We start from the raw sequence: 13,173 nt of genomic DNA on the forward strand, positions 1-13,173 counted from the left end.
GTAATTTCTTAAGTGGGACGAAATGTGCCATCTTCGTGAATCTATCAATAACCATAAGGACTGTATTAAACCCGTTTGAACTGGGTAGATCCACAATGAAATCCATGGCCAAGTGGGTCCATGGAGCACTAGGTATGGGCAGTGGTTGTAACAGTCCCGGAGGTGACCTAGGAGGAACTTTAGAAACTGCACATATTTGACATGCCCCAACATAATCTTTGATATCGTTTCTAAGAGCAGGCCACCAAAATCTCCTGGAGACGGCTGAGAGAGTTTTATGGACTCCAGGATGGCCCGCTGTGAGGTTGTCATGGAACAAATCTAGTACCTTCTTTCGAAACTGAGGTGACACATACAGTTTGTCCGGAGGTTTTCCCACAGGTGCCTGAGTTTGATCTGCTATTATGGCACATAAGAGTGGAGAAGACACTTCGGAAACAGTAGTGGCAATGAGGCATTCAGGAGGTACAATAGGATATATCTCCTGTTCTGGTACTTCATCTGTCTTAAACTGCCGAGAAAGTGCATCTGCCTTGGTGTTTTTAGTACCAGGCCGGTACGTAATTACGAAATTGAATCGGGAGAGGAACAATGACCACCTAGCCTGACGAGAGGACAGTCTCTTAGCGTCCCCAATATAAGCCAAATTCTTATGATCAGTAAAGATCAAAAGTGGCTCTTTGGAACCTTCTAAGAGATGCCTCCATTCCTTAAGGGCAAGTACAATGGCCAAAAGTTCCCTATTCCCTATGTCGTAATTCCTCTCTGCAGGTGTGAGTTTGCGAGAGTAAAATCCACAGGGATGTAAAGGCGTATCAGGACTTTCTCTTTGAGACAGAATGGCTCCAACTCCTGTTTCTGATGCATCCACCTCTAGGATAAATGGTTTGGATGGATCAGGATGGGTCAGGACAGGTGCTGAGGAAAATAAAAATTTTAATTGTTCAAATGCCTCTCTTGCTTCTTTGGGCCAAGATATACAATTTGTTCCTTTTTTTGTTAAATTGGTTATAGGGGAAATCACGGAGGAAAATCCCCTTATGAATTTGCGGTAGTAATTTGCAAAACCTATAAAGCGTTGAGTAGCTTTAAGGCCCTTGGGTAATGGCCACTGTAAGACTGCCTCCAGTTTACGAGGATCCATCTGGAAACCAGACGGAGATATAACGTATCCAAGGAATTGTATCTCCGTTTGGTCAAACTGGCATTTCTCCAGTTTACAGTAAAGGCCGTTTTGTAACAGGGTTTTCAGTACAATTCTCACATGTTCGTGATGTGTCTCTAGGTCTGGGGAATAGATGAGAATGTCGTCCAAATACACTAGAACGAACATGTGAAGGTACTCTCTTAGGACATCGTTAATAAAATCCTGGAATACCGCTGGAGCGTTACATAATCCAAACGGCATAACCAGGTATTCGTAATGTCCCATTCTGGTGTTAAATGCGGTCTTCCATTCGTGACCGTCCTTAATCCTGACTAGATTGTATGCACTTCGGAGATCGAGCTTGGTAAAGACTCGAGCTCCCTTCAATCTGTCAAATAGCTCTGATATAAGGGGAATAGGGTAGGCGTTTTTAATGGTAATCCTATTCAAACCCCTATAATCAATACAAGGGCGTAGGTCTCCTTCTTTTTTAGAGACAAAGAAGAATCCAGCCCCGGCTGGTGAGGAGGACCTACGGATATGACCCTTTCTGAGAGCCTCCTTAATGTATTCCTCTAAACAAAGATTTTCCTGGGGGGACAAGGCATAGATTCCTCCCTTGGGAGGCATAGTCCCTGGTAATAAATTTATAGTACAGTCATAAGGTCTATGAGGAGGTAACCCTTCTGACTGGACCTTGTTAAATACCTCTTTCAAATCCATATACTGTTGTGGAATTTGTGTGGTCAAGGGAGGTGTAACAGGAACATTAATGGTGCCAATAGGTTGTGGGATTTGTTTAAAGCAGACACCTTTGCATCTCTCACCCCAACTCACAATCTCTCCTTCAATCCAATCCAAACGTGGATTGTGTTTAAGGAGCCAAGGGAAACCGAGTATTATCGGAACTGTAGGTGAAGAGATAATTTGAAAGGTCATTTCTTCAGAATGGAGAACACCCACTGAAACAGTGATTGGCAGAGTTTCGTGTGTGATGAAAGGCTGGGTAAGAGGCCTCCCATCAATGGCCTCGACTGCTATAGGTTTCTCTTTATGTCTTAAGGGCAGGAGATGTTTTGCAGAGAATTCTTTGTCTAGGAAATTCTCCGCTGCCCCAGAGTCAATCATAGCCTCACATTGAACAGTAGTGTTCTCGATAGATAAGGTTACTTTGATAAGGAAACGGTTCTTAGTCAATTTAGGGGACATATACATCACACCTAAGGTCGGTCCCCGTACGTGCCTTAGGTGTGCAAGTTTTCCGGCCGAACCGGGCATGACGACCTTAGATGCCCCTTCTTGCCACAATACATACATAACCCCTCGTTACGTCTGTGTTGTCTCTCTGCCTCAGTGAGTTTAGCACTACCCAATTGCATGGGTTCAGGTTCTGGAAGAGGCGTTTGGCTACTCACCACTGGGTTAGAGAAACGAGGGGCTATGGACAAATTAGAGCGTCTGTTACGTTGTTTGTTTTTCTCTCTCTCTCTGAGCCGGTTGTCAATGTCTATCATGTAGGCAATAAACTCGTTAAGACTAACCGGAAGGTCTCTAGCTGCAGTCTCATCGTGTATATTCTCAGCTAAACCTTCAGAGAAAGCAGCCACCAGACCGCTATTGGTCCAATCAACCTCAGACGCTAATGTCTTGAACTCTATAGCATAATCGGCTACAGAACGACTGCCTTGCTTGATTCGCATAAGGGCTTTGGCAGCGTTCTTCTCCCTGCCTTTAGGTTCAAATGTAGCTTTAAAGGCCGTAAGAAAAGTATTGTAATCACGGGCTACTGCGTCACCACTTTCCCATAAGGGGTTAGCCCAGGTCAAAGCTTTTCCAGTTAATTGGTTCATCAGATAGCCTATTTTTGATCTATCTGTTGGGAATGAACCTGGGGAGGCCTCAAAGTGGTATTCAATTTGGTTTAAAAAACCTCTGAATTCCTTAGAATCACCTCCATAGCGGGGGGGCGGTGACAAGGTTATGGACGGTGGTTTATGTGGTACGGGAACCACTACAGGTGGCGGAACCACAGGTGGTACCGGAGGGACCTCTAAATAGGCAGTCCTCTGGAGCAAGGTCTGAAATGCCTGGGCAAATTGGTCTAACCTGTGGTCCATATCCTCCACCCTACTCTCACATGCGATCATATGCTTGCATAGTTCTGCAGGATCCATGGCCATGTCGTAATGTCACGACTAGTAATGTGGTCCAGCACGCAGAAACTATGTAAACATATACATAAGTAAGAAAAGGAAAATAATAGGAAAGAGCGTAAACCGGTCCTTAGAATGGCCGGACTAATACGCTAGAGACAGAGAATGGTCAAAGGGAAAGCCGAGGTCAAGGAAGCCAGAAAATACTCAATACCGATTAAACAAGCCAAGTCAGGGAAACCAGAGATCAGAATAACCAGGGAAACGCCAAGGATCAGGATACCAGGAAATCAGAAACACGAGAATAGCACTTTCAGGAAACCAGGAAACTGAAACCACGACATGGCAAAGTAATGGGGAAAGCTAGGGGTTTAAATACCCCTCTCTAGGCTATGATTGATCAGAGGGCGACCTCTGACCCCAAAACGTGCGTGTGCGTTGACGTCGTGACGTCACGCACACGTTGGTATAATTCTCGGGGGCGGGGCTAGCAATAGACGCGACCACGCGGTCGGCGCCATCTTGGATCTGGGCGCTATGCCCGGAAGAACTATGTGCGCGGTTCCCGGCTCGCCGACGAGCAGGTAAGCTCGTGTAGTCGGAGCGGTCGTGCCGGTCGGGCACGACCGTGAGGCTCGGCGGGCCGGTGACCGCAACATTTATACAGCTATAATGCGATTTAGAATCATGTATCTTATATACACAGACTGATTGCTAAACACATTTATTTCATCTTAAACACACATTTCTGTGAGCTTTATTGCTGTGGAGTTCTGTTATATATTCAGACATATCAACAATATAGAGTTCTGAGAAAAGAGGGTCATAAGGACATAAAAAGGGACAGAGGGATTTGGCCCAACATAGGAACTGTCCCTCCTAAATAGAGACACCTGGTTGGTAGGTATGTATGCCTGCTGCTTTTATATGCCCATCTCCTTTTATAATAAGGGGCATCATGGGAAACACAGTCCTCAAAAATCTAGGAAAATGTGGTTCCCAATAATGCAGATGCTGTCCCATTCTCAGTATCCTTAACCAGACTAATGGTGCAGATTCATTAAAAATGTGTAGATATGACTGTGTAATATCTGATTGCCTGCATAATTTACAGTATGCAGGAAATAGATGTTGGGTGGGTAGGGGAATTTTGCCTGCTTTGATAGATAAACATTTTTGGGTGCAGGGAGCTCTAACTGGGTGAGTAGGTAGCTGTAGGAGACTTGTTGAATAGGAATATATGAAACGGGAGGTGGTTGAGTAAAATCGATTAGGGTGGATGAGTGTGACTGGGTTGGTACGTGTGACTAGGTAGGTGGCTGTATGTGACTAGCGGTATGTAACAGGGTGGGTAAATATGACTGGGTGACTTTACATAACCGGTTTAGAGTCTGTGGCAGGGTGCATAATCAGTGAATGTCAGTATATGGGAGCTTGAGAGAGACACAGGTGGGTTCATGTTACAACCATGCACACTGTTAAGTCAGTTGAGTAAGGATAATGCACAGGAGTTGCAATAAGTGTAAATGCACATTAAAAGGTGAGTAACCTAGGTGTACTACATTCCATGCACCCATCTCAGACATTGGTTAGTGCTGTAAGTTCTACAGATACTCTGATAGCCCTACATTAAAGGAACAATTTAGAGTTATGAATACAAATATGTACTCCTAACACTATAGTGCTGGAATACCTATTAAGGTCCCTGGTAATTTTCAAAATCGCCGCACTGGTCTCCTTGTGGCTGAGATCTTCATGGCTGAGATCATCCATTTTGAAGATCTCAGCCAATCCAATGCTTTTTTTTTTTTCCATAGGGAAGCATTAGGAGGCTTTTGTGCATTCACAGCAAAATGCCATGCGGCGCCTATCAGCATTTCCTCATAGACGGTCAGCGTGGAGCACTGACCCAGGAAGGACCCACTATACTAAGCTGTAGTTGTTCAGGTGACTGCAGTGTCCATTTTAAGAGGGACAAAGAGGGCACAGAACTGCTGGTCATTCTGATACTGAAACTTGAATGATATGGTGCCTTTCCATATTTTCCTTTTTTGTTTACCCTAACATTCACAAAATGAACATCAGAATTCCAGCTTTCAGTTTCTCATAGTATATAAACACAATTGATACATGGTGTCAAGAGGGTGATAAAATAGAGAGAAAGCAGTGAACTTGTCAGATGTACAAGAAATATTATACTTTTAAACATATTTCTATAAAAACATATGCAGCAATATGGCTTGACTACCCCGCATTATTATGTTTCTAGTTTACTTTTTTATCATTTCATTGGAACAAGTCTGGGGAAATGGTAATAGACCTCTAGCTGAATTGTTTATTGATCTGTGGTAAGAATGCTCTGCAAATCGTGATCTAAGTGTAACAAAATTCTATGATTAATGAGGATTTTACACAGCGGATACATATTTGTCATGAATATTCAATTTTATAACAAGACAGGAGGCTCATATTATACATGAACTTTCTTTACTAAACTCCGGCAGCAAAGAATATTTCAATAAAGTTTAGTGAAACAATATAAGAAAAAATAGTCAAGTAATTGCAATGGAATATCCAATAGTCAATCAGCATCCAACGTAGTTTATATATAGAGAATGAACCCCAATCCTCTTTCTTTGCTGCTCCAGTGAAGATAAGTATAATATACATACACGTTACAGTTATTCTATATTCTATTTAATCTTAATTTTGGCATATATAGATTATAATTTGTATTGGTTTATTTATCCCATATTTGTAAACACATATTTATTTTTGGATATTTTTCCAATTATATTTTTTAATTTTCTGAGGTATATATATTTCAGTTATTGCTACTGGCCAAAGTTAATTCGCTAGGCCGTTCGCAGCAAAACTCGCAAATAGTATTATTATACTCATTATTTTCGTTTGACAACGGTTTGGTCATTTTGTGTATCTTTCGTGCATTTCTAACCGAACACTATTCATGCTTCAATTACTTTCCCTTTCGCGGTTCGAAGCTATTTAGTTTGTTTCAATTCAGCGTTTTTTCCTCTCATTCACAGCGTGAACGGATTTAACAGTTCGGTTGTTTCATGCATTCAATTTACCTCAGATTCAATCTGACGTCATTTCACAGCTAGTTCGTTGACTGCCAGCTCTTTCCCACCCCTTTTTACCCGCCCATTATCTCCTACTTTACCTCAGCAGATTCCTTCAGCTGACATTGTTTCTTCTCTGAGAAAGATTACATTGACACAGTTTGTATCCAGTTCGGTTTATTTTACCAATTAATACTTTCCCTTGGTACCTTGTCCTGGGATTGGGGTGTTATACACAGTCTTTTCAGGCTTTAGAGACACTTCACACGCTGGATGAGGTAAAAGGACTTGCTCTTTTATTGTAGTTCCAAAATAAATGCACAGTAAGGTATAAAAGGTAACAAAATATATAAAACAAAATCTTTGCTCTTCTGAGCACTAACTAAACAAAATTATTAGCTAACTGGATTGAATGGCTTGTCCATTTCCCAACATAAACATAAACATAAACAACCTTACTGTTTCAGGGTTTTCAGCTCTCTGTTTCCACTCACAGAAATCAAACACAGTCTCCCTCCTCCCTTGGCAGGGGAGTACTTAATAGCACCTGCAATTAACAATCCTTTTCAGGTGAGTTAAATTAGGATTCAAACTCTGGAACTGGACTTCTCATCTGTAGGTTACAAGAAACTTCCAAAATGTGGAGTGGAGCACTGGCCCACCCTACTCTCCAAGTGCTCCACCCCAGGGCCCAAATATACACATATTTAAAGGGCAACATTCATTATAACATAACACATTTCCCTGGGGCTAATTACACAAAGTAGGAACCTTGCAAAATCTGGGGAGGTATATAGATTCCCTCCAGCACAATTCCTTGCTTTCAGTCACATATTGTAATTCTATTGCAATATATCTAGCAATATTGACTTTATTGCAGAATACAATAATTTGATTATTATTATGAATTCTAAAGAGTCTAATAAAACTGTTTCACAGTCACCAATTATTAATGCTAATGCTAAGTGTGACATCCTCACTGAGGACTCACTACAGAACATTCAGTATCATATGCAATATTTTCTGCCATATCCTCTATGCAAGAGGCAATTGCAAAATCTGTGGCTCAAGCTATCAGCCAATCTACAAAACCTATGCAACAGACTGAGGTAATTAATACTCCCTCTGACCAATTTTGGTCATCTGTAGAGTCTGAAAGGAATTTGGCGCAATGTTTCAGGAGGTCTGGGAAGGCCACCCAAAAGCTTATACATTGCTTTGACGGTCCTTATGATTCCCCTTCCTGCTCAAAAGCATCTAAAAAAAGGGAAGGATCAAGACCATAATGAAATGCATATATCACGCAAACTTGATGAGAGTATCTTACCCTCTGCTCATGAAGACAAACTAGCTCGGAAGGCCATTCACAAGAGCAAACCTGACTCTTATAAAATCTCCTATGATAATTCATCCTCATCTTCTGAAGATGAAGAATCTGATGTGGATTCTGATTAGTCTGCATAATCTGAGGTACCTGTATCAAAATCTGATCATGAAAACATTATTACGGATACTGCAGGAAATCCTTTACTTAATCCAGATAATATAAAACATCCAACCCCGTGGGTACTGATGGCTCATGTATGCAAATACCTTGAATATTAGCTAAGGAAACCCTTTGACCAGGCAGCTAGGAATAAGCTGCGGGCTGAATATCCTAGACCGACTTTAGCTAAAAAAAAGTTGCACAGACCCCTGACTTAGATCCTACTTTAATACAGTTTCTAACAAAATCAGGGAAGAATCCTAACAAAGGACTTGATAGGTGACTAAAATCCTGTCAGAGCAAGCTAATGGATATTTCTAGTCCGTGGCAAAAATACTTGAAGGCCTAGAACACGCTTCTGCTTCAGGGAGTTCCCCCAGTATTTGACATCCTCAGAGGATGGACACAATGAATTGTATGTTTTCTAGGAAATGCTAATACAGCTCTAACCACAGAAAGACGCAGGCCAATACTCAAAGATTGACCCACAATTAGCTAACCTAGCCACTACAGAACCAGGACCAGTGGCAGAAGGACTCCTGTTTGGAGATTAATTTTTAATGGCATTAATAAATATGTAAACCTATTTAGTTCCTTGGACAAAGTTTAAACTTCACTGAAGATAATTTTCAGTCATAAGGTTTTTGATAGGGCTGGAAGAGGACGGAACCGTTCTTCCAGCCGCTTCTCTCAAAACAGACAGGTTCCAAGAAGCTCAAACAGGCAAACAGATCCTCATTTAACACACAACAGACATCTCCATTTTTCCCACTTTGTTGCAGTCTCGTTTCAAAACATCGTCTGGTGAGTAGGACAATTCCCCTTTCTTCCCCCAAAAAATTGGGAGGCAGGCTCTCTCACTATTTCCATGTTTGGAGTCAGATTACAAACGATGCCTGGATCTAGAGTACAGTTCTGGGATACAAAATAGATTTTATAGAAAATCCCATTTAAAGACAGGTACCTTTCCATATAAAATTTTCAAGTCAAAACCAGACTCTGATATATCAAAAAATAGTAAAGTTGTTTACAAAAAATGCCTTTATCCCATGGACAGTCCACGTTTCATAAGCAATTTATTTCTGGTAAAAAAGAAAGATGCTGGTCACAGACCAGCCATAAATTTAAAATACCTTAACAATTTTGTCAGATACCAACATTTCAAGATGAAGGGTATTTATTATTTCAAAGATTTGTTAATACTCAACGACTGGTTGAAAAAAAAATAGACTTGAAAGATGAGTACCTCACAGTACCTATTTACCACTCTTGTCAGAGTTACTTACAATTCATATGGGAAGGGAAGAAATGGCAATTCAAATCATTGCCATTTAGTTTACTCCTGCACCTTGGTGTTTCACCAAATTGCTCAAACCAATAGTATCCCTTATTCGAAGCAGAGGCGTGAGAATAATAATATATGTAGACGATATTTTAATCATGTCACAGAGTTTACATACTCTTCCGATCCATTCTCAACGGACATTGAATCTATTAGCAAACCTCTGTTTCGTAATAAACTAAAGTCCATTTTAACCACCTTACAAGAGGGGTTTCTAGTCAACTCCAAATTGGCTACTCTGTCTTCCATTGAGGAAATTAAAGACAATACAGATTAATTTTGAACAAGGAATTGATTTCCATCAGATCTCTAGCACGGATTGTAGGCCTATTATCGGCTTCCATTCAAGTGATATTTCTGGAAGTAGATAAATGTCAGCGCTGTGCAATAGCCCCAAATAAGTGTTTGTGGGGAAGCTGGGTATTGAGGTAAATGTGTGTGATTTCCACCTCCACAGTGGTGGTTTAGGAAATTATGAGTATTCTGTGTAAACTTTGTATCCAACAGCAGTGATCACAGTAACGTATCTTCAAAGATACAAACCAAGCAGAAAAAGTGCAACACAGTTTATTAATATCATATAAAAATAAAACTCCAAATCCTTTAAAAAAAACTCATACACAGTAAAAAAGATGGTGTTTAAATCCTACTTTGCATCTAAGGATCCAAATAGAGTCCAGGATATGTAGCAGATAGGCAGTGTGTTGAAAGTATTACCACTCCCTTGGTGCAGTACAAATCCAGAAAATGTCCAAGGATCTAGCCGAAATCCTGCAAGTTCAAATGGAGGGATGACAAAGCACTTAACTGCCAAAGGTGTCTGCCTGGAAAGATACGATGAAAGGCTTCTAACTCATCCACATGTTCCACCCATACTCAGAGGGCTTTTTCAAGATAATGAGTCTGCCTTATCTTGTGATTTATATACCTTGTCAGATGTAGCAGAGAGCATTTTCTCTTAAAGACACAGGATTCCCTTCTGTGGCAGAGCTTTTCATGTCTAAAACATCTTGTTTGCAAACATTGCATTATAGGCTCCTCTTCATTACAGAGCCCTCTAAAGGCTAAAAAGAGAACACTTGCGCAATGGCCTGTGGTATTCGAAAATCGCCTTGACTCCAGATACAAGAACAGATCTGTTCTGGTGGCTAGATCATGTTGAAACATGGAACGGAAAAGACATTTTCACATTGTTCCCGGATCTAATAATAGAATCCGATGAGAGTCAGATGGGTTGGGGGGGGAGGAGAGGGGGGAATCTCTGACACGCATACATATTAATTGCCTGGAACTCATGGTAGAATTCTTCGCCTTACGCAGTTTTGCGGAAAAAAAATCCAATTGTTGCGTCCTTCTCAAGATGGACAATATTTCAGCAGTTTAATATGTTCGATTAGGAGGCACGAAATCCAAACAACTAGCAGACATTACCAAAGAATTTTGTCATTTTTGCATCGATCGCAACGTAGTTTCATGAGCAGAATCTCTTCCCAGCCTGTCCAATACGATAGCAGATTGGAATTCCCGTTTCCTAGTGCATTACAGTGACTGGATGTAGGACCCCAGCATTTTTCAATGCCTTTATTCCCTATGGAGCCCATTGCTCCTTTTTGCGTTATGTCTCAATCGCCAGTTAGAAAATTTTTCAGCTGGCATCCAGACCCAGAAGCATTAGATCAAGATGCGTTTCTTTAATTCTGGAACAACGGAGTCAATTATTCATTCCCTTCATTTGCGATGATATCTCCAAGATCAACTCTAGTGTTAGTGACTCCTCATTGGCCATCACAGCTGTGGTTCCCTCAACTTCTCAGCATGCTGATAGATTATCCGAGACTCGTACAAATGCATCTGGATTCTCTTTGCGATCCGGACGGGAACCTCCATCCCCTTGTGGTGTCAGACCAATTACCACTAAATGCATCATCACTTATCTCGGGTCATACGATCATTCTGATTCAACTAGAAACATTCTCTCAGAAGCATGGTCACCAGGTACCCATGCAAGTTATGGATCAGCCTGGAAAAGTTGGCTTAATTGGTGCATGGAATGGGCTGTGGATCCCATACATTATGATATAGCAAATGTACTTAATTGTTTGTCTTCCACTTTTTACTCAGGGAAAGCATACCGCACCATTAATGTGTATCTTTCAGCTTTATCAGCGTACCATAATCTGATTGAATCCTTTCCAGTGGGCAAACACCCCTTAGTCTGTAGACTTATGAAGGGCATTGGATTCAAACGTCCTCTTGCCCTCGATATAATTCTACATGGGATGTTATCTTGGTTCTCCAGTTACTATAATCTTGGGGTGATAATGACTCATTATCTTTAAAATCCCTGTCATTTAAACTTACCGTTTTACTTTGTCTAATTTCTCTCTTTTTTTTTAATTATATTTCAGACGAGTACCTGCCTTGTATAGTTTTACTAATACTTCTATGTTCCTATGTTTGTCTAATTTCTTTTAAAATAGTTTCTTATGTTAAGACTTTGGACCTCAATAGGCAATACACTCCATATGGGGTTCAATTTTCTATTGTTAGATGTGCTAGAACTAACCTTCACTCAGTTTTCTATCCGTCGTTTTACGATCACCCTCTATAATGTGTTAACTGTCTTCTCCCTGTCACTTCTACATCTTTAGCCAGATGGGTAAGATAAACTATGTCAATGGCAGGTATTGATATTTCTATATTTGGAGCACACTCCTCCAAAGCAGGAGGCTCTTTATCAGATTTATTAAAAGCTGCAGATTGGTCTTCGGAATCTACATTTAAAAAGTTTTACTTTAGACCTAACATGCATGTTTCAAAAGTAATGCTGTAATTTGTTTAGATATATATTATACATTATTAATCCCCCCTCTTATTTTTATTTCAGCTTGAACCAGTTTGGAGTTTTTCACCTGTTCTCTAAAGTTGCAACTGGAAAGAGGAAGAGGATTGGGGGTCTTTCCCTATATATAGACTATGCTGGATGCTGATTGGCTATTGGATATTCCATTGCAATTACTTGACTGTTTTTTAATGAAATCTATATTTTCTGACGTTAAGACTAGGAAAATCTTGAATTAAATAAAACATTCATTGGCTTGTTAGATCAATAAAATATTGTATTATGTGTTACTATAAAAATATGAATACTATAAAAATATGAATACTATAAAAATACTATAAAATATGAATACTATAAATACTATAAAAATATGAATACTTTTAGCCAATTTAAAACACTTGTAAGCATTATCTCAATGATTCTCTTAAAAAAAAATACACTTTCAGAATAATTTTATATTATTTGCATCTATAGAGCAAAATAGACAAGTAGCATAGATCTTAGGTGAATGTTTCAAATCCTGACATGTTCACCTTAAATTTTAAATTCACTTTGAATTTCTTAAAATTCTCACTTTAGTATTTTGCTCCATTTTATCTAATATTAACATTAAAGGGACGCTATAGTCACCAAAACAACTTTTGCATAATGAAGTGGTTTTGGTGAATAGATCATGCCCCTGCAGTCTCACTGCTCAATTCTATGCAATTTAGGAGTTAAATCACTTTGTTTATGCAGTCCTAGGCACACCTCTTCTGGCTGTGACTTACACAGCCTTCCTAAACACTTCCTGTAAAGAGTCATCTAATATTTACACTTCCTTTATTGCAAACTCTGTTTAATTTAAAATGTCTTATCTCCCGCTCTGTTAAAAGCTTGGTAGACCCTGCAGAAGCCTCCTGTGTATGATTAAAATAAAATTTATGGAGCAAGAGATAAAAACTTTTAAAGTAAGTAAGATCTGATTGAAAGTGAAACCAATTTTGTTTTCGTGCAGGCTGTGTCAGTCACAGTATATCTAGGGCTGCATAGACACGAACAAAAGTGATTTAACTCCTAAATGCCAGAGAATTAAGAAGTGAAACTGTAGGGGCATTATCTATACACTAAAGAGACCTCA

General features: G+C 40.0%; 1 protein-coding gene across 1 annotated transcript in view; it reads right to left on the reverse strand.

Moving 5' to 3' along the window:
• The window catches only part of IL13RA2 (interleukin 13 receptor subunit alpha 2), a 61,565-nt gene that overhangs the window by 4,494 nt on the left and 43,898 nt on the right, over positions 1-13,173 (reverse strand). The window lies entirely within an intron of this gene.

Source organism: Pelobates fuscus, chromosome 9 (genome assembly GCF_036172605.1).
Source record: "Pelobates fuscus isolate aPelFus1 chromosome 9, aPelFus1.pri, whole genome shotgun sequence".
NCBI classification, from domain to species: Eukaryota; Metazoa; Chordata; class Amphibia; order Anura; family Pelobatidae; genus Pelobates; species Pelobates fuscus.